An 18,274-nucleotide genomic window follows, 5' to 3' on the forward strand; every position below is an offset into this window, starting at 1 on the left:
TGAATCGTAATGTAAATATCTGATATGCAGGATGGTCTTAGGCGACCCCTGTGAAAGGGTCATTCAACCGCCAAAGGGGTCTCGATCCACAGGTTGAGAACCGCTGACCTAGGAGAAAGTCATTTTCTTGCCTTCCAGCTTCTAGAGTCCGTCTGTGTCTTCTGTTCGATGCTCAACCAGCGGAGCCCCACCAGCCAGGGCCCCTTCCTCCACCTGCAAAGCCAGCAGCGGTGGGTCAAGTTCTCACCCTGCGCTATGGCTCCGACCTCTCTCCTTCCTCCCCCTGCGCTTTGAAGGCCCCTGTGTGTGACCCCAGTGCAGGGTCAGCTGATTATCAACCCTAATCCCTCCCATCTGTTACCTTATTCCCCTTTGCCAAGCACTTGAGCATCCTCACCAATTCTCAGGGTTAGGATGTAAACATGGGAAGTGGGAGCTTTGTTCTGCCTGCACACAGCATGGGACCCCTCTTGCTACCAGCATTCTGTCCTCAGTGGAGCCCCAGGCGCCTGGTCTTCCGTGAAAACAGGTCAAGTGGAGGGAGGTTTGGTGACGGGGAGGCACAGGAGCCTGAAGGAACCCTGCCAGCTAGGAGAGGGCCACGGCGGGGTGGGGGAGGGTACTCTGGGCGGGAGAGATGCCGGGATAAGGAACATTGCTAAATTATCTGAGTAGAGAGAAAAAAGCCTATTTTGAGCAACTTTAAAAACAAAAGAAAGCTAAGCAGATTTTTATCCTGAGGATTGTGGGGCCGAGAAGAAGGCAACTTGGCAGAGACCTGTTTTTTTTTTTTTTTTTTAGTGAAAGTTGTGATAAAAACAGCTGAAGCCAGCATTGAACATAAGGGTCTGCATGACCTGGCTGAGTCGGACAGGAGTAAATTGTTTTTCCTCTGCAGGCCCGTGTGTGTGTGGAGGGGGGGTGGGGTGGGGGAGGGGGCATAGTTTCTTTTCTGAGTGCATTTGGGAAATGCTGGTAACCATAGCCCTCCTCAGTTTTCCCATGATGCTGTGGAGCTGCCCTCTGGGACTCATACCCCCGGTGGCGGGGAATATCTATGTATATAAATATGCTCCTATAGGAGCTCATCCTTCTCTCTCTCTCTCTCTATGAAAGTATGTTTTTGTGGGAAAAACATTCGTGGAACTGGACGAGGATGCTCCCCGGGGGGCAGCTTGCCTGCTGTGCGCCAGGCTCTGGCCTGCACTTTGATCACCTGGGCAGTCACCTCAGCAGCTCTTCCCTGCCTTGCTGCCCTCTGCCCTCCTCTCTGAGGCCTAGAGGGAGCCAGGCGAGATGCAGAGAAGACACGGGAGCTCCTAGCATCAGGAAGAGCATCATTCAAATCTGAGCTGCCCTGTGACCTGGAGTGGGTTTAAAGTCCTGCAGACATGCCGCACCTTCATGTAGAGTGGGCTTAGAACTGCTTTCAGAAGTGTGGGGAAGTGTCAATGAAGTAATACATGCGGAGTGTCCAGAGCAACTCTTCGTGGCGTGTTTAAAGTGCTCTCTATGCCTTCTTTTCACCTCCAGCTATTCCTGCTGGCTCCAAGCAATGCTGACACCTTCTCTTTCGCTATGACTTTCCTTCCCTTTGCCATCAGTTATCTGTGGCTGCCTAAGAAACTGCCAGCTTAGAGCAACACACACACCCATCATCTGGCCGTTTCCATGGGTCAGGATTCTGGGCCTGACCTAGCAGGCCCTTTGCTCAGACCTCACAGGCTGCCAGGTGAGGGCTGGGGCAGTGGTCCTGTCAGGGGCTAGCGTCCTCTTCCAAGCTCAGTTGTTGGCAGAATTCAGTTACTTGCAGCTGCAGGAGCCATCATGGCAAGCTTCTCCAAGGCCGGCAGGTGGATCTCTCCCAGGGAAGTCTCTGTTGGGGGCAAGTTGCTCAGCCAGGGACTAGACCCCTCTGGGTGCAGGAAATGGGAAGAACACACGGGTGGCAGCCGGTAGGTGGGACATGCTTTATTACGAACAAAGCAGCCCAAACTGGCTGGTCAGTGGCACCTTATCTACCCGCTCAAACAAAGGTGCCAATGAGTGACCCTCATGCTATATTAACATAAGCAGGTTCCATAAGGGTGTGATCGTGTAGTTTCCATCATGCTACTGCTGAGTCATTGCCCTCATGCTTGCGGAGGGCAAAGGGGCCTTTCACACAGTCATACTGCCGTGTCCTTGCCTGCACGCGTGCATATGGTGAGTAGGCCTTGAGCCTCTGGCATACTCAGGGCCCCCAGAGTCTCTCTTAAAGGACTCATCCCATTAGTCAGAGCCACCCAGGATTAGCTCCCTTTTGATTAACTCAGTTATACTAATTAGAAACTCTAAGGATACCTGCAAAACCTCTTTAATGCAACCTAATCGTGACAGTGTTTGTCACATTCACCAGCCTCTCCTGCGTTGGGTTACTTTAGAACGCCGCCTTCCGCAGCTGTGATCCTCGGCCTCCCACCGCCTGGGAGTGATGTCTACAGGTGAGCCTGTAGCACAACTCAGGTGGTCAGCTTGAACTCTGACCCCTATGGACTTCCCTATGGGTCTGCATGAGGTCAGCTACTAGGGGTGGTGAGCAGGGGTGGTGAGCAGAGGGACAGGCAGCAACCTCAGGCGCTTTGGCTCTCCCCTTCTTAGCACACATCCCTCACGCCCCGCGCGGTCATCCCTGTCTTCTTGGTCTCACCCTCTTCTTGTCCCGAGTGCCCGTTCCTGGCACCGGCTCTTGTCTGTTTTCTCTTTTTCCTTTTACATGTTCAGGGGAGCGATTGTTCTCCTTTCATCCATTCATTGGAGATGTACTGAGGGATCTTTGCAAGTTACGTTGGCAAGTGCCCTGGTGGACATGCAGGTTTGCAAACTCATAAGACAGGACCAGGGTTAAGAGAAAATGTGGGGAGACGTGTATTCAGCAAACTCAACAGACAGCTCATGGCTCGTCCGAATGGGCCGCCATGACCCAGCTCTAGCTGACTAGAGCCATTTGGGAGGGACAACACTTGTTGCCATTCCCTTCAGTTGTTCAAATGAACTGGAAATCCAGGTTAGAGTGCTCAATGGATGGATTTTTAAAAATATGAGCAACTATCCATAATTTTAAAGTAAGTTGTAAAACTGTGAGTCAACCAGGGGCAGATCTCGGTTGTGGGACCTGAGTCTTACACAGTTTGGAGGCCTTTTAAAAAACAAGTGCAAAGATAGAAATGTGATGGCAGTGTAAGTGTTCCTATTGCCTCGGATTGAGAAATGGAACTACAGCGACCTGGAGCACGGACAATTCATTTCCTGTCACATAAGATCCTCCAGTCAACTGACCAGAGATGCTGATGCAGGAATGTTCTCAATCGCACTCTGGCTTCCTCGGTCCACCTGGAACTCACTGGAACTCCCAGCACCCATAGTGAGCTAGGGGGCCCTGAAGCTTAAGCATCCTTAACTTCATGGTATGAAATCCGTCTCTGGGCTGAGGAAACGTGTGCGAGCTGAGGGAGACTCATGGCCCTGTTTGTGGCCTTGGCTATGAAATCTGTGCTCTGATCTCCACGAAACTTCATCTAGACCCCGGAAGGGAGGGTGAGGTGTGCACTCCCAGATTACCTGTTGAAGGAATCACTTCTTTAAGGAATGCGGCCTCAGACTATTAATTTGTTTCCATTCCAGAAGTATTTGTTAACTACAGAATGTATTCTGGTCCTGGGGGTTTACAGAGATAAAAAAAGATACGATCCTGGACCTCCAGGGGCTAAGAATATAGTGACAGAGCATCCACAAACCCCCAGCAGACCAGAAATCCGTGTCATTATTACTCCCACAATGAATCCCACAGGGAAGTCATGTGAGCCAGCCGAATACAACCTGTTTTTTGTTTTATTTTTTAATGGTAGTGAATATAAAAGGGCTTTTGCCTAGTTTAAACAAAGACTTAGGTTAAACATGTATGAAGAAAGTGGCTTCAGTTGAAAGTACCTGCCACAGCTCCTCTTCCCTGCCTCCCAACAGTGCCTCTCGCCCTCTTTTCCTCTCTCTGCACTTCTCTGTGTTTGCTCCTGCTCAGGAGAAGGGAGTGCAATGGTTACTTGTGGTTTAAAGCCATCTGGTTGGGCCACACTTGCCAGAGGGCAGGGTCACTGTTAAAAGTTGTGCCTCCATGTATTCCCCCCTCAGATTCCGTGTGTCCTTGCTGCCCTTACAGTGGGGAGGAGCAGGGGTCAGAAGTAGAGAATGTGCGTTCTGACAGTGTTTGAATCAATCGTCCCAGCTGCCCCAGCTCCATTCCTGCCGTTCTTGGTCTAGAGCAGTGGTCGGCAAACTGCGGCCCCTTTAGTGTGGCTCTTTCACAAAATACCACGTGCAGGCGCGCACGTACAGTGCGATTGAAACTTCGTGGCCACACTCAAGGGGCCAAAGAGCCGCATGTGGCTCGAGAGCTGCAGTTTGCCGACCACTGGTCTAGAGCAGTGATTCTCAACCTTGGCTGCACATTAGAATGACCTGGGAATCTTTTTAAAATCCTGATTTCTGGGCCTCATCCTCTGGAAATTCTGTTCCTTTGTTACTAATGTTGTGGCCTCACCCCATAACAAAGAAACAGAATTTCCAGAGGATGAGGCCCATAAATCAGGATTTTAAAAAGATTCCCAGTCCTGACCGGTTTGGTTCAGTGGATAGAGCATCGGCCTGCGGACTCAAGGGTCCCGGGTTCGATTCCAGTCAAGGGCATGTACCTTGGTTGCAGGCACATCCCCAGTGGGGAGTGTGCAGGAGGCAGCTGATCGATGTTTCTCTCTCATTGATGTTTCTAACTCTCTATCTCTCTCCCTTCCTCTCTGTAAAAAACCAGTAAAATATATTAAAAAAAAAAAAAGATTCTCAGGTGATTCTAATGTGCAGCCAAGGTTGAGAACCACTGGTCTAGAGACTTCCTACTTATACTTCAAAACCCAACTCCAATTTACCTTATTCAGAAAACCTTCCCGGGCAGCCCCAGGCAGAGTTCATCGTACTCCCTTTGCTTTCCTACTTTCATATCTCCTAGATACTCCTGTTATTGCATTTGTCAAGGGGCATTCTCAACGACTTTTTAACCTGAAAATCCTTTCACTAATTTACAAGCTATGTTTTCATCTATGGCAATAACTCATTATCTGATTTTCCTTTTAATTCTATTGTGCTCATTTGTTTTTGGTATTACTCATCATAAAACAATTTGACATACTTGTGCTCAAATAATTACATATCAAATGGTGTTTCTTGTTTTTGATCTTTTCTTTAAAAATATTTTTATTGATTTCTAGAGAGAACGGAAGGGAGAGGGAGAGAAAGAAACATCCACTTGAGAGCGTGACATCAATTGGCTGCCTCCTGCACGCCCCTACGGGGGATGGAGCCTGCAACCGGAATATAATAAAACGGGCAACCTTCCCTCGCAGGGAACCACGCCCAACCAACTGGGCCACACCAGCCAGGGCTACTTGTGATCTTTTCTTCTGCAAATAGATTACAAATTTCTGGAGGACTTTGGCTACGTCTTCCATTCTTTATATCTACTGAGGCATCTTACAGGTGCCTCTAAAGACGAATTGCAACAGGGGTGTGGGATGGTGCCTGGGGTGTAGGGACTGGTGTGTTCAGATCCATCCATTCAGGGCCTGCCACAGCATTATACACTTTCCAGAGGTGATGATGAAACCGCTTCTGGTTCATAAAGTGTGAGCCGATGTGGGAGTTTGCTTTCTCTCTAAAGTGTGTGTGTGTGTGTGTGTGTGTGTGAACTGGTCACATTCTGTATCCTAACCCCTCCCTTCACTCAGCACGCCTGCCCTCTCCCCCGCTCCCCAGAAAACAGAATGGAGGCCCATAAATCCCTGACCTGCTCCAGGTGACCTTACAAATCATGCGTGCCTTGTCTCATTAACCCGGGACGCCTATTATGGCTAAGGAATGGTGAGGCGCTACCCCAGCTCAGCGGGGGCGGGCGTGGGGGAGGGCCACCCGGAATACTTAGTGGGCCCCAATTGCTCAAGAGCTCCCCAAACCCCTCTTCCCCTCCCCACCCCCCAGGGCTGAGTCAGAGAGGAGCGTGGTTAGTTGGAGAGGACACTGTCTGGGAAGTGTTTCTCGCTCTCTGAGAAGAGCATGGCGCACTCAGGGTTAGAGAGCTTAGCTAAGATGACACCTGCTATTAAAATTAGTACATTCCGAGTGAGAATGTCCGAAAAGGGAGAATTCCAAGTGCTATTAAAACCAGCATGATAACAGTAAAGAAAATTCACGGCAGGAGGCTTGTTAACCGACAATACTCTCACTGTCTCTGGAACCCAGTGTTCAGCAAAAGGTGACTTTTAAAAAATGCAGTTTAGCAAATGGCCAGGAGCCGATCAGACCCACTGAACGCTTCTGCAGCAAGATTCCTGTGTCTGAATAGGAATTGAACGGATATAACAGCTTTATAGGAACTGGCCCAGCACCTCTCAGACTTAAACCTGCGGGACATTGAGGCAGGGGTTGCAACCTTTGGTATGCATTGAGGCAGGGGTTGCAACTTCTGGTATGCCCCTTCTTGTAAGATTTGTTTTATTAAGATTTGTTTTAGACCAGTATTAGGTTCACAGCAAAACTGAGAGGAAGGCACAGAGAGTTCCCATATAATCCTGCCCCACACATGCGCAGCTTCCCGCTATGAACACCCCACAGAGAGATGCGTTTACTACACCTGATGAGCCCGTACCGATACTTCATGATCCCCCAATCAGAGGTGATGCTAGGGCTTGTTCTTGGTGTCGGACAGTCTATGGGTGTGGATAAATGTACAATGACATGGCTCCATCATCAGGGCATCATACGGAAGACTTTCACTGCCCCCAAATGCTTTGTGCTCCACTATTCCTCTCTCCTCCCCCAGAAGATTTTCTTGTCTGACAATCACACTGTTATCATGCGTCTTTTCTCCAATGCACATGTCCTTTTAGCTTGTTAAACCCTGTGGTGCCTAGTTCCCTCGTGATCCCCGTAGCAACCCTGCGAGGTATTTAAGATGCTTTTTGACAGCCCAAGTAATGACGACAGAGCGAGGATCACTGATTCACTGGAACTTGTCCCCTGGGAGAGGCACGGCCGGGTCTGTGCAACTCTTCTTCCATGACTTCTTGCAGCGTCTCCACGGACAGGTGTCTCCGATGCCTGCTCCGGTTTTCCCCTCTGGACACACTGCCTACCACAGGTGTTCTTTTTACTCCACTGGGTGGTCAGTATTCATGTCAGGGAAAATTTAAACATCTCTACGTTGCTTCCTGGCACATGCAGTATTTTCTTACGGTACATTGCCAATTTCTGTTTTTCTTCTGGAAAATTCTTTATTACAAACTGACCTTGGTACTGACCCATGCCATAAAAAAATAAATACAACCACAGACCCAGGATTTTGTTACTTTATTATTTACAGCCAAAGAATGGTTACTGTGTGTCTAAAGCTTTCAAGACATGAAGCTGGGGTAACTTTCAGTGTATTTGAGAGGAAATTTACTAAAAACGACCAAAGGAAAATCCTAGAAGATCCAATAAAACTTACATGCCGGCAGTGGGTTGGGTTTGGAGAGAAGGTGGCTGAAACATGGAGCTGTTGGTGGTGTGATTCTTCCTCCCGTGTGTGGGGCAGCGGGAGCGCCATGGCTGGCGGAGGCAGAAGAGGGGGTGCTGGGGCCAGATGCCTGAGTGTAACGCCTTGGCCCCACCTTTATGACCTGTGTGACCCTGGGGAAGTTACTCAACCGCTCTGTTCTCGTGCCTCTACCTTACAGTAGAGGATGTCTGTTCAAAAAGTTCTGTAGAGGATTCAGTGAGTAAATAAGTCAGTGGTTCTCAACCTTCTGGCCCTTTAAATACAGTTCCTCATGTTGTGACCCAACCATAACATTATTTTCGTTGCTACTTCATAACTATAATGTTGCTACTGTTATGAAACGTAATGTAAATATCTGATATGCAGGGTGGTCTTAGGTGACCCCTGTGAAAGGGTCCTTAGACCGCCAAAGGGGTCGCAACCCACAGGTTGAGAACCGTTGAAATAAGTACATGAAAAGCACTCAGGACAGAGCCTGGTACCTAGGAAGTTCCCATCAGAGGAGATCCATGATGATGATGATCATGGTGATGGTGATGGTAATAATGATGATCCCTCAACCGGGCAAAGCTAAAGTACAGAGAAGCTTCTGATATATTTTAAAGTGCTCTGCAAATGCTACATAGTACAGTCTTTGGGAAAGGATTATTTTCTGTGGTGGAAACAGCCAGGGCAATTCCAAAGCAGTTTTGAAAAAGTGAGCATCCTTTAAACAGCCTCCAGTTGCTTTAGACCTGGTTGTCCTCGCGTGAAACCGGTGCCCTGAGGCCAGATGTGGTGCGGCAGGTGGAGGAACCATCGCAGGGATGCCGCAGTCAGAAACAGTGATATTTGGTTTTGAGGCAAGTAGACTTTGAACGCTTTGTTTTTGCACTCTTTGAAAAGAAAAAAACACACAACAAAAACAGAAAGCAACCCTGTAAACTAATATCTACTTGGGTAGAACTTTGTGAAGTTAGAACTAATAATGCCCAAGGTTTGGTGTCCTCTTTTGTTTTGTTTTTGCCATGTTGAATTTGATGATTGGCCATTTTGAAGGCATTATAGGGCCAAGTGTCAAATGCTGATACACACATCTATCGTCAGAACATGCATATTAATGTGTATGTATTTGTACATGCATTCATGTATGCAACAAGATTAGCTGGTGTTAAGCAAATGCTTACTCTAGGCTAAAGATCTGAGTGGTTTTATTTTCGCATTTAATACTCACAATGGCCTTAGGAAGGAGGGCCAAGTTTAGTCCCATCTTATAGATAGGGAACTGAGCTGTCCCTAGACCAGGGGTTCCACCCCAGATGCCACACCTCGGGGACTTCTGTGTTTTGGAGTGCCTCCCTTGACATTTCTAAGTCTTCTTGTGGTATCAGCTGATCCATCTGGGCTAGGTGCTCTGAGCCCAAGTCAGATAGGGTAGCACTCACTTCCTGATCTTGATTTCTCCCCTTTGGTTGTTCTCTAACCCTTTAGGCTGTGGTGGGGTCGACCAGATACCCAAAGGAGCTCCAGAACTGAAGCTGAATGGGTTGGCTGTCCTGGAGCTTCATGAGCAGCGCTGGTCCAGGAGGAAGCCTGCGGAGCTGATTACTTCCTCTGACGGTGAATTATTGGGCTGCCACAGTGCTGACATGCTGGTTTGGAGTTACTCAAATTATTTATATAGACAAGAGTCCTGCACAAAGTATTTTCCCAAACCCCTGCTCTAAGCAGCCCTGTTTATAGAAGTGAAGCAATTGATCAAGATCATCCATCTGGCAAGTGGCAGGGCTGTTACCTGACCTCAGGTGTGTGTGAAGTGCTCACATATTTGTTCTTTATTTTTGAAGATAATTAGGAGTTGGGATCCTTGTATATACATGTTGCAAAATAATCAATTCAATTCCCTCAACAATATTTATTAAGTCATTTTTGTGAAGAATGATCAAGCAACTCTTCCACAATTTTGTGTGGTCTGTGACCATCTTCCATGCTAGGCCTACCTTCGATAAGAATGTGAATTTAATAGTCTACCCAGGTTTATTTATGGGACATTGGAACTTCCCAGGATTGGAGTAACGGCTAAGGACTGGTATTGTGGGACCAGCCTTTAAGGCACCCATCAATGGTGGAGCCTGATCCTTGAAGAGACATTGGCGGGTTTTTAGAAATAGCCTTCCACTCGTTAGTTGGAAATGATACCACATCTGGGAACACAACCAAAGCATTTCTGATGTCTGACAAAAGCATCACCAAAGGGAGAGAGGGAGAAAAACAACAACAATCCACAAACATTCATGACTGTGGAATTTTAAAATTACTGACGTTATTTGTTTATTAAAGATTGTAACTCACTTCAACATCACAAAGAATGAAACCCCTTTAACCAGATAACAAGCACAGCATGTTCTTTATGATGATGCCAACAATAAAACTAGAAGACTTTACTATTTGTTATTTATCGGGTTGACTGGACAAATCATTTTTCTACATGATAGGCTCTTTATTTTCTCTTTCCTGCTTATAAATAAAGGCAGCACAGAGATAGCGAGTTTACCTCCATGCGCTCTGCACCGTGAAAGCAACGTTAGTTGGCACCGGTGCAGAGAGGTTCTAGAGCTGGCAGCATTGACATTCTCCTTTTCCATTAGGTTTGTGGAAGGAATTTTTTTGGCTCATGACAATGATATAACTTAAATTTTTTCCCAATGAATATCTTAAATTCATATATATATATATTTTTGTATATATATATATATTTCATATATATACATATATATATTTCGTATCTTCAGCCATCATGTTAGACACAGCAGCATGCATTTCTTAGTTGGTGTAATAATCTCCTAAATATCCCCCCAGCTTTCACTCTTGCCCCTCTGAAGTTGATTCTCTACACAGAAGCCAGGTTAATCCTTTTAACATAAATTAGCCTAAAGTACTCCCTTGCTTGGAACTCTCAAGTGGCTTCCCAATGCCCTAAGAATTAAGCCAAACATTTTGTCATGGCTCCTCTGGATATCTTCTGATAGCTTCCTTCTTCTCCTCCTCCTTCTTCCTCTGACCTGCCCTTCACTTGGGAGTGGTGCTGTGGGAGGTGATGGGGAGGATGACCAACAGGCCAGCATCAACAGGCTCCTTTGTCTGCTGACTTTTGGGTGTGTTCAGCCAATGGGGAGCTCTGGCATGGAGGAGAGGGAGGTGAGGGAGTGAGGCCAGGGCATTGGTTTCTCAGGTTCCCCCGATCTTGGCTGCATCCTCTGTCCCTGTGGGTCCTGGTGACCACTCCCTCCTTCCACTTCAGCACTAGAAGCAATCAGGATGTCCTGTTGTTTCTGATCTTGGGGCTACTGTACTGTGCTTTGTGGTTTTCCTGCCTCACACATATCTTTGTGAATATTACTCTTAGTAAAATTTCAATTTGCCCAATTTTCATGTGCCATCTGTTCCTTGCTGGGCTTAAAGTTACCCAAGCCCGGCACCTGCCTACCCCAGCCTCTCTTTGCTTACTGTCCTCCAGTCACACGGATCTCCCACGCTCAGCTCACTCGCTCTCTGTCTCTGCCTGGAACATCCTTCCCCGAGATCTTTGCACACCTGGACTCCATTCACATAAGTTATCAGCTTCACAGAAAAGCCTTCTCTGATGTTCTTAGCTTAGGTAGCCCACTCCTCCCAAGACTTTTGATCAATTTCTATGTTTTGTTCTCTTAAAATGCCTTATCATTGTTATGCCCAGATTTCAAGATTCCCAAGAAACCACATCAGGGAGCCAGCCAATCCGATGCAAAAGCATAAGAATCTTTATTCGAGCTAGCTCGGCTCCCCCACCTTGCCGACACAGCAGCAGGAAGCAGAGAGAGAGCCCAACCCCGCCCAGAGACCGGTTATATAGGGGGGGTTGGAGTAAGGGAGGAGAAAGGACTGTGCTTTGCCGATTGGCCAGGCACAAGTCGATGTCCCGTTCCTGGGTGTGGCTAGCAGAGTCTTAGACTTCCGTGAAGAAGCTCCTTGCCCAACACGTGGCCAAGGTAAGATGGAGGACGTAAGGTGGAGGGCGTAGCCTTTACCCTGGGGCAAGGTGGAGGGCCTAGCCCTCGCCCTTTCAATCATCAGCAGAATTTATCTCATTTAGTTATCTACTTTTCTTCTTCTTCTTCTTTTTTTTTTGCCTCCATGACTGGAATGTGATGTGGGATCTTGCCTCTGCTGTGTTCCTCTTTACCCCAGAGCCTCGAACTGTACCTTGATCATAGTAGGTGTTCAATAAGTGGTTGCTCAGTGTTTATTCAATGAGTCCATTGAACCATCTCATTTTACAGACGAGGAAGCTGAGAGCTGTGGAAATGGAACTTGTCCTTACACAGGCACTTGAACCAGGAGTTGTGTGACCCAGGGGTGTCTTTTTCAGTTTACAAGTTTCTGTCTCATTTGTCTCATGTCTGTTTTATAAAAAGGGGCCGCTCTTCCTTACTTTCTATTCATTTGGTATGTATCTTTAATACAATGAGTAATTTCTTCAAAAGCATGGATTTTCTAACCTGCATTTCTCCCAATCTCTCTTTATTCTCTCTTTCTCTTTTGTTTGCATATCTTACCTCCCATGCCTTCTTATAGCTATGAACCACTGACTAAAGAGTAATGTTTAGACTCAGAGGGTGACTTGGAAAAAACCATGCTAGCATTGGAGAGCAATTGGGAAAATCAAGACCAATTTTACTAAAAATTGTAAAAATAATAATTAAGTAAAATAATAAGTAGGTTACTACATTTAATTGATGAGTACTCATCCTAGACCAAACACTATGTTAGTACGAAGCACTTCATATGCTTGTATATTCCTCAAGGCAATTCTGGGTTCTATATATCTTCCTCTTATTTTAGAGGAGGAGCTGAACATCAAGGAAGTTCAAAGACTGCCTGAGGCTATGGAAAAGGTGGCATAGATTCCAACACAGGTCTCAGAGGCTCCTGGAAAGTGAGGTTAGGGAGCTGCAGGTTATTCAGCTTCCAAAGTGAGTGAGTCAGAAGTAAGACCCTGATTGGGAGTTTGGTCAGAGTCTGGGAAATTGGCTATGGGTGAAGGAATGAAATTCAAGGAATAGAGAGCACAGAAGAGCCAATGTAAAGCTAGTGCAGGTGTTAGATCTTGAGCCCCGCAGTCAGAGACAGGTCAGGCTTATCTCAAAGGTGATGCTTTCTGCTCTTTGATGTTCTGGCATCTTCTCTGTGTCTTTAAGAGTGTTCTTTGGAAATGACATGGAAAAAGCACCTGATATTCCAGGAGGGTCTTTCTCTCTGACTCCGTGATAAGAGGAGATACTGGCTGGACTTTTCACAAGGCAGAGATAAGTTGTGCTTGAAACATGGAGGCCAGCTTTGGAGGCCTAATACGGAAGCAACGCAAAAAGGACAGAGTTAGGGTGAAGCATGCAGAAGTTCAGAGGATCTGGTGGAAACAGAGGAGGCCAAGCTGAGGGCATGCTAGTCCTTGATTGCCAAACAGGAGACTCCAGACCAGGGGTCCTCAAACTTTTTAAACAGTTCACTGTCCCTCAGACGGTTGGAGAGCCAAACTATAGTTTAAAAAAAAAACTATGAACAAATTCCTATGCACACTGCACATATCTTATTTTGAAGTAAAAAAACAAAACGGGAACAAATACAATATTTGTATTTGCATGTGGCCCACGGGCCGTAGTTTGAGGACCCCTGCTCCAGACCATCAAATGTCAATTCTTACTTGCAGCCCAAGGTTCAGCATTAAATATATTTCCTTGATGGAAGCCACCTGTAAATGCCCACTCTCTGCCCCAGAAGAGCTTCTCTCTGTTTCAGAAAAGGAATTAATGGCCAAAAGGAATGGTTAGGCTTGTATATCAAGGGGCCCAAGGACAGGTAGAGGGAGTGTCTAGCCATGAAATATTAATTCATGCTTTAAGCATCCCAAATAAATTTATTAATTTATTATCATGCAGGGCTGTTGTGCAATTGACACTAAGAAAAAAATCCTTCTGCACTTTACTAAGTCTACTTTTGAGCCACCCAATGTTTTCATCATAATATTTACTCCTGGGTAAATAGGCTAAATTCTCCAATTCTGATACAAAACAGAAAGATCAGAAGATGAAAACAAATAGATGACATGTCTGTTTAAAGATCATGTAAAATGTTTTTTAGCAGCGTAAATATTTGATTGTGAAACTTTCAATATGTTGTGTCTATTAACTAGTAATGTACAATATTTAAATAATTCCACCAGCTGAAGTGGGCCAGGGTCATTGGGGAGGACAGAGGGAAGGCCCAGCCTGGCGGGATGCCAACTCGCAGTCATAACCAACCCTGAGGCTGGCCCCAGACACTGTTCATTCATTCCATCTGGAGCTCTCTGGTCAGGACCAAACCACAGACAAGAGCAAAGGGTTAAAGGGAACATGCAGGGACATTTAAAATTCCCCTATCACTTTCTATTGCTAATTTCGTCTGCACAGAACTTTTATGTATCTTTTATATATTTGGACCTTTAGATATTCAATGCAGTCAATAGTCTTTGGCATGCTTTTTTTAAGAAATATATTTTATTGATTTTTTACAGAGAGGAAGGGAGAGGGATAGAGAGTTAGAAACATCGATGAGAGAGAAACATCAATCAGCTGCCTCCTGCATGCCCCCTACTGGGGATGTGCCTGCAACCAAGGTACATGCCCTTGACAAGAATTGAACCTGGGACCCTTGAGTCCGCAGGCCGATGCTCTATCCACTGAGCCAAACCGGCTAGGGTGGCATGCTTTTTTTTTAATTAAAAATATTTTTATTGATTTTAGAGAGGAAAGAAGAGGGAGAGAGAGATAGAAACATCAATGATGAGAGAAATCATTGATTGGCTGCCTCCTGCATGCTCCACACTGGGGATTGAGCTGCAACCTAGGCATATGCTCTGACCGGGAATTAAACTGTGACCTCCTGGTTCATAGGTCAATGCTCAACCACTGAGCCATGCTGGCTGAACTTGGGCATGCTTCTTTGATTTTTGTGTTTGGAGTTGGGGGAGCCAAGTGATGTTTTTGGAATACCATCCAGGACTTATGTGGAATAACTTGAAATTCCACCCAGCTTATTAATATTCCTAACTCTCTACATGTATAATCTGCAAAAACATTAGATTTACGAGTATAGTCAGGAGGACTGAATTTGGGAGACCTTCCTAGCCATTTGATTGTGGACAGTTCTCTGAATCTCTCTGGGCCTCACTTTCATTGTCTATAAAATGGGACTAATATGTTTCCTGGTTATTTTACTGGATGAATGTGAGGATCAAAATGGAAACAAGATAGAGCAATTAAAGGTATAAAAGTCCTATAGAAGACTGTTCTAATTGAAGGAAGCATTGCATTCACTTCAGAGTGTATGTACCCCACTTTGTATCTGCTGCAACTGTCTGGCACATTGTAAATCTCTTTACAAGCTTGTTAACTGAATGAATGAGCACCACTGGCACCTAAGTATTCCTCTCCTCTGAGTTCTCCAAGGAGTCAAAGAGGATGAACTTCCAAGAGTGAGGAGCCCCCACTAATTAAGACCACAATGGGCCCTGGGCGTTCTCAAGGGATGCCTGCTGCAATCTGCAGAGTCCCCAACCTCCTGAGCAATGTTGGAGAGAAGGCAGAGCTCCACTGAGATGCAGAATACAATGTGCAGACGTGCTCACTCCTGGCTCGGCAACATCGCAAGGGGTGGAATTCTTAGGAAAAAGGCAAATTTGTGGACATTATGGATTCTATGGTGTCTCAAAAACAGTAAAAACCAGAAATCTTAAATCAACAAAAGACAAAGATTTGCAATTTTATTATTTTACATAACTGGGAAGAAAGTGATTTTGTAAAGCAGTGTGAATAATGCATTCATCATGATCCTCTGTGTTCATTAGTTTCACTGGGAGATACTTCAGACAGCTCTCGGTCACATCTACGCAACAGGATGGCCTCCTTCCACACTTTTTGAACATTTTCCGATGTTTTATGAAGTAGCACAAAGGCATTCACATTGAGAAGCTCACATCTAACTAGTTTCAACAGACTGTATATTTTTTGTGTCTGAATTTAGAACTGACTTTATCACACTATGTGCACCCTTCTTTCACTTCTCAGTCATTAAATATTTAGAGTACCTAAATGTGCAAAGTAGGAAAAATGCAACCTAATATGAGAAATAAAGTATGAGACATTGATTTGTACTTTTAAAGACCTTACCAACCTTTTGGTGGGGCAGGGGAATGTTAGGGGTCCGGGCCGCAAAAGGTATGTGTGCAACAGAGTGTAAACTAGAATGTAATTGCCTTGTCAGTACTAGTATTGTTTGGTGATACTATCTGTACAGTGCTGAGCATGTGGTAGGCTATAAGGAAACATTTGTTGAGTGAATGAATGAATGAATTAATGTATGAAACACCTATTTTATTAATTCTAAGAGGGACATTTTATTATCAACCAAAAAGCAACGCTCCTTAAAAATCAATGGAATGTCACACTGTAATTGGCAGGGTTTTTTTTTTTTTAAATTTCTTAGTGGTACATAAAATAATGCTTTATCTTACCATCAACACTCAAATTTGGTGGAATCCTATATAATAAAAGCCTAATATGCAAATAGACTGAATGGTGGAATGACTGGTTGGTGGAGGGAGGCAGGGTTGGCCTAAGCTGTCAGTCAGACATCCCCCAAGGGCTCCTGGTCTGTGAGAGGGTGCAGGCTGGGCTAAAGGACCTCCCCAAGTGCACAAATTTTTGTGCACTGGGCCTCTAGTATGATAAAAATGACACAAGGGAGGATTTATATAAGTATTAGAATATAGCTCCTAATTCCTTGGACATCAGAAGAAGAAGTTTTTGTGTGTGGATCAAGATAGCCTACATTTAAGGAGGAGAAAGGAAGTAATTTTTGGGACTGAGGGTGGGAGCAGAAGGTCAACAGTCAACATGGGAATAGGTGGAAGGAGGCTTCCAGTGATAACAAAGAGATAGAGAGACAGAATGATTAAAACACATTTCAGTGCTATTGAAAAGGTACCAGTAGATATTCCTGGAGGGAAAAGTTCCTATGGAGAGTGTGCAGCATAAGCCTGTAAATAAAGGTAGGACCATGGCAGATTGTAGGGGGTTTTGAATAACAAGCTGGGATGTTTAGATTTTATCTTGTGTATAAATTGGAGCCAAAGATAACATACTAAAAATACTGTTCTGAGAGGGTTAATCTGGGCAGGGTGGATGGAAGTGTGTAAAACTGAAGACAGAGAGCAGTTAGGAGATCATCTTATAATCCAGCAGAAACGCAATGAGAGACCATATTGGGATTGTAGAAATGAGAATGGAGAGGAAAGGCGGATATGAGAGAAGATGAATTGGTCAAAGATGTCTCTTAAGTTTTATACAACTATTATTTATTTAACTCTTTCTATGCACCAGGCAACAGTGTACTAAGTACTTGTAAGAATCATCTTACTTCATAGTCAAACAGGACTTATTCTTATTATTTTTTCCATTATTTTCTCATTATCTCTTATTATTTTCTACATTTTTAGCTGAGAAACAGTAACAGTAACAGTAATAAACAGTGTCATTAGACACTTTTGCCTCAATTTTTTTTGTTTAATGCTAGTATTTCTATCCCTGTATTTTCTGTTTGCTTCTGCAAGTTACATCTTTGTACATCATTTTATTTTATTTTTTGTCATTTTGTTTTAGTTATTTATCTAATAAAAAACAATTTGGATTTTCAATCTGATTCAATTCCAGAGCCTTTGAATGGGAGAGATTTAACCCATTAACATTTATTGTGGTAAATTATTTGGTTAATATTACTTCTCTCATCTTGTTTTGTTTTCTGCTTTTCTGTGTTCCATAGTTCTTAATTTTATCTTTCTATTTTTCTTGCCTTTAGTGATGTTCAAATTCTATATATTATTCTTAGTCTTTGCATGTTACCTTATCTCTTTTAAAACAAGTTGAACATATATTTTTCTATCAATGTTATGATCTTTCATTTACATGTTCCCTCTGTTAGGAACAACATTCCCCTTCTCATCACCTAGACATTCTCCAGAACTTAGTTAATTGGCACTTCTGTGGACACTTCTCTGATTCTTTCAAACAAGAGTATAATTTAATCTCTGTACTCCCCCCACCTTCTAGTTTTTTGTTGTTGAAATGATCAAGAATATTAAATCCAGAATATTTAATAGTCAGACTTAAATAATTTATTTTTTCATTATACAGAATTTGTGACAAGAATAATTCTTACATTTGCATTCAGTTTCAAAATCATTTAAACCAAAAATATGAAACATAACTCCAATCAACATATTACTGTTCTTGTTACTCACCACCATGCATTTGTACTCAGCCTTCTTCAATCTTGCATTCTCTCTTTCAATTTTATTTGCTTGCATTATGTGTTTCCATTTTATGTACTTATTTTTGCAAAAATTCTTTCTCTGATCTGTTTTGCAGGAATGTGTGTACTGGTGTAGTTTTAAAGTCTGCATGTTAAAGAGCATTTCTGTTTGTCACAATATTTTCTCATCTAAAATCTGTAGATTTGACTTCTGTTTTTTAGTGTTGATATAGAATTGACTTTTTTTATTTTGTAGATAATTTTAAAAAAACTTTAGATACTTAAGGG

Source organism: Myotis yumanensis, unplaced genomic scaffold (genome assembly GCF_028538775.1).
Source record: "Myotis yumanensis isolate MYYU_CA2020_CCGP unplaced genomic scaffold, mMyoYum1.0.hap1 SCAF_16, whole genome shotgun sequence".
Taxonomy (NCBI): domain Eukaryota; kingdom Metazoa; phylum Chordata; class Mammalia; order Chiroptera; family Vespertilionidae; genus Myotis; species Myotis yumanensis.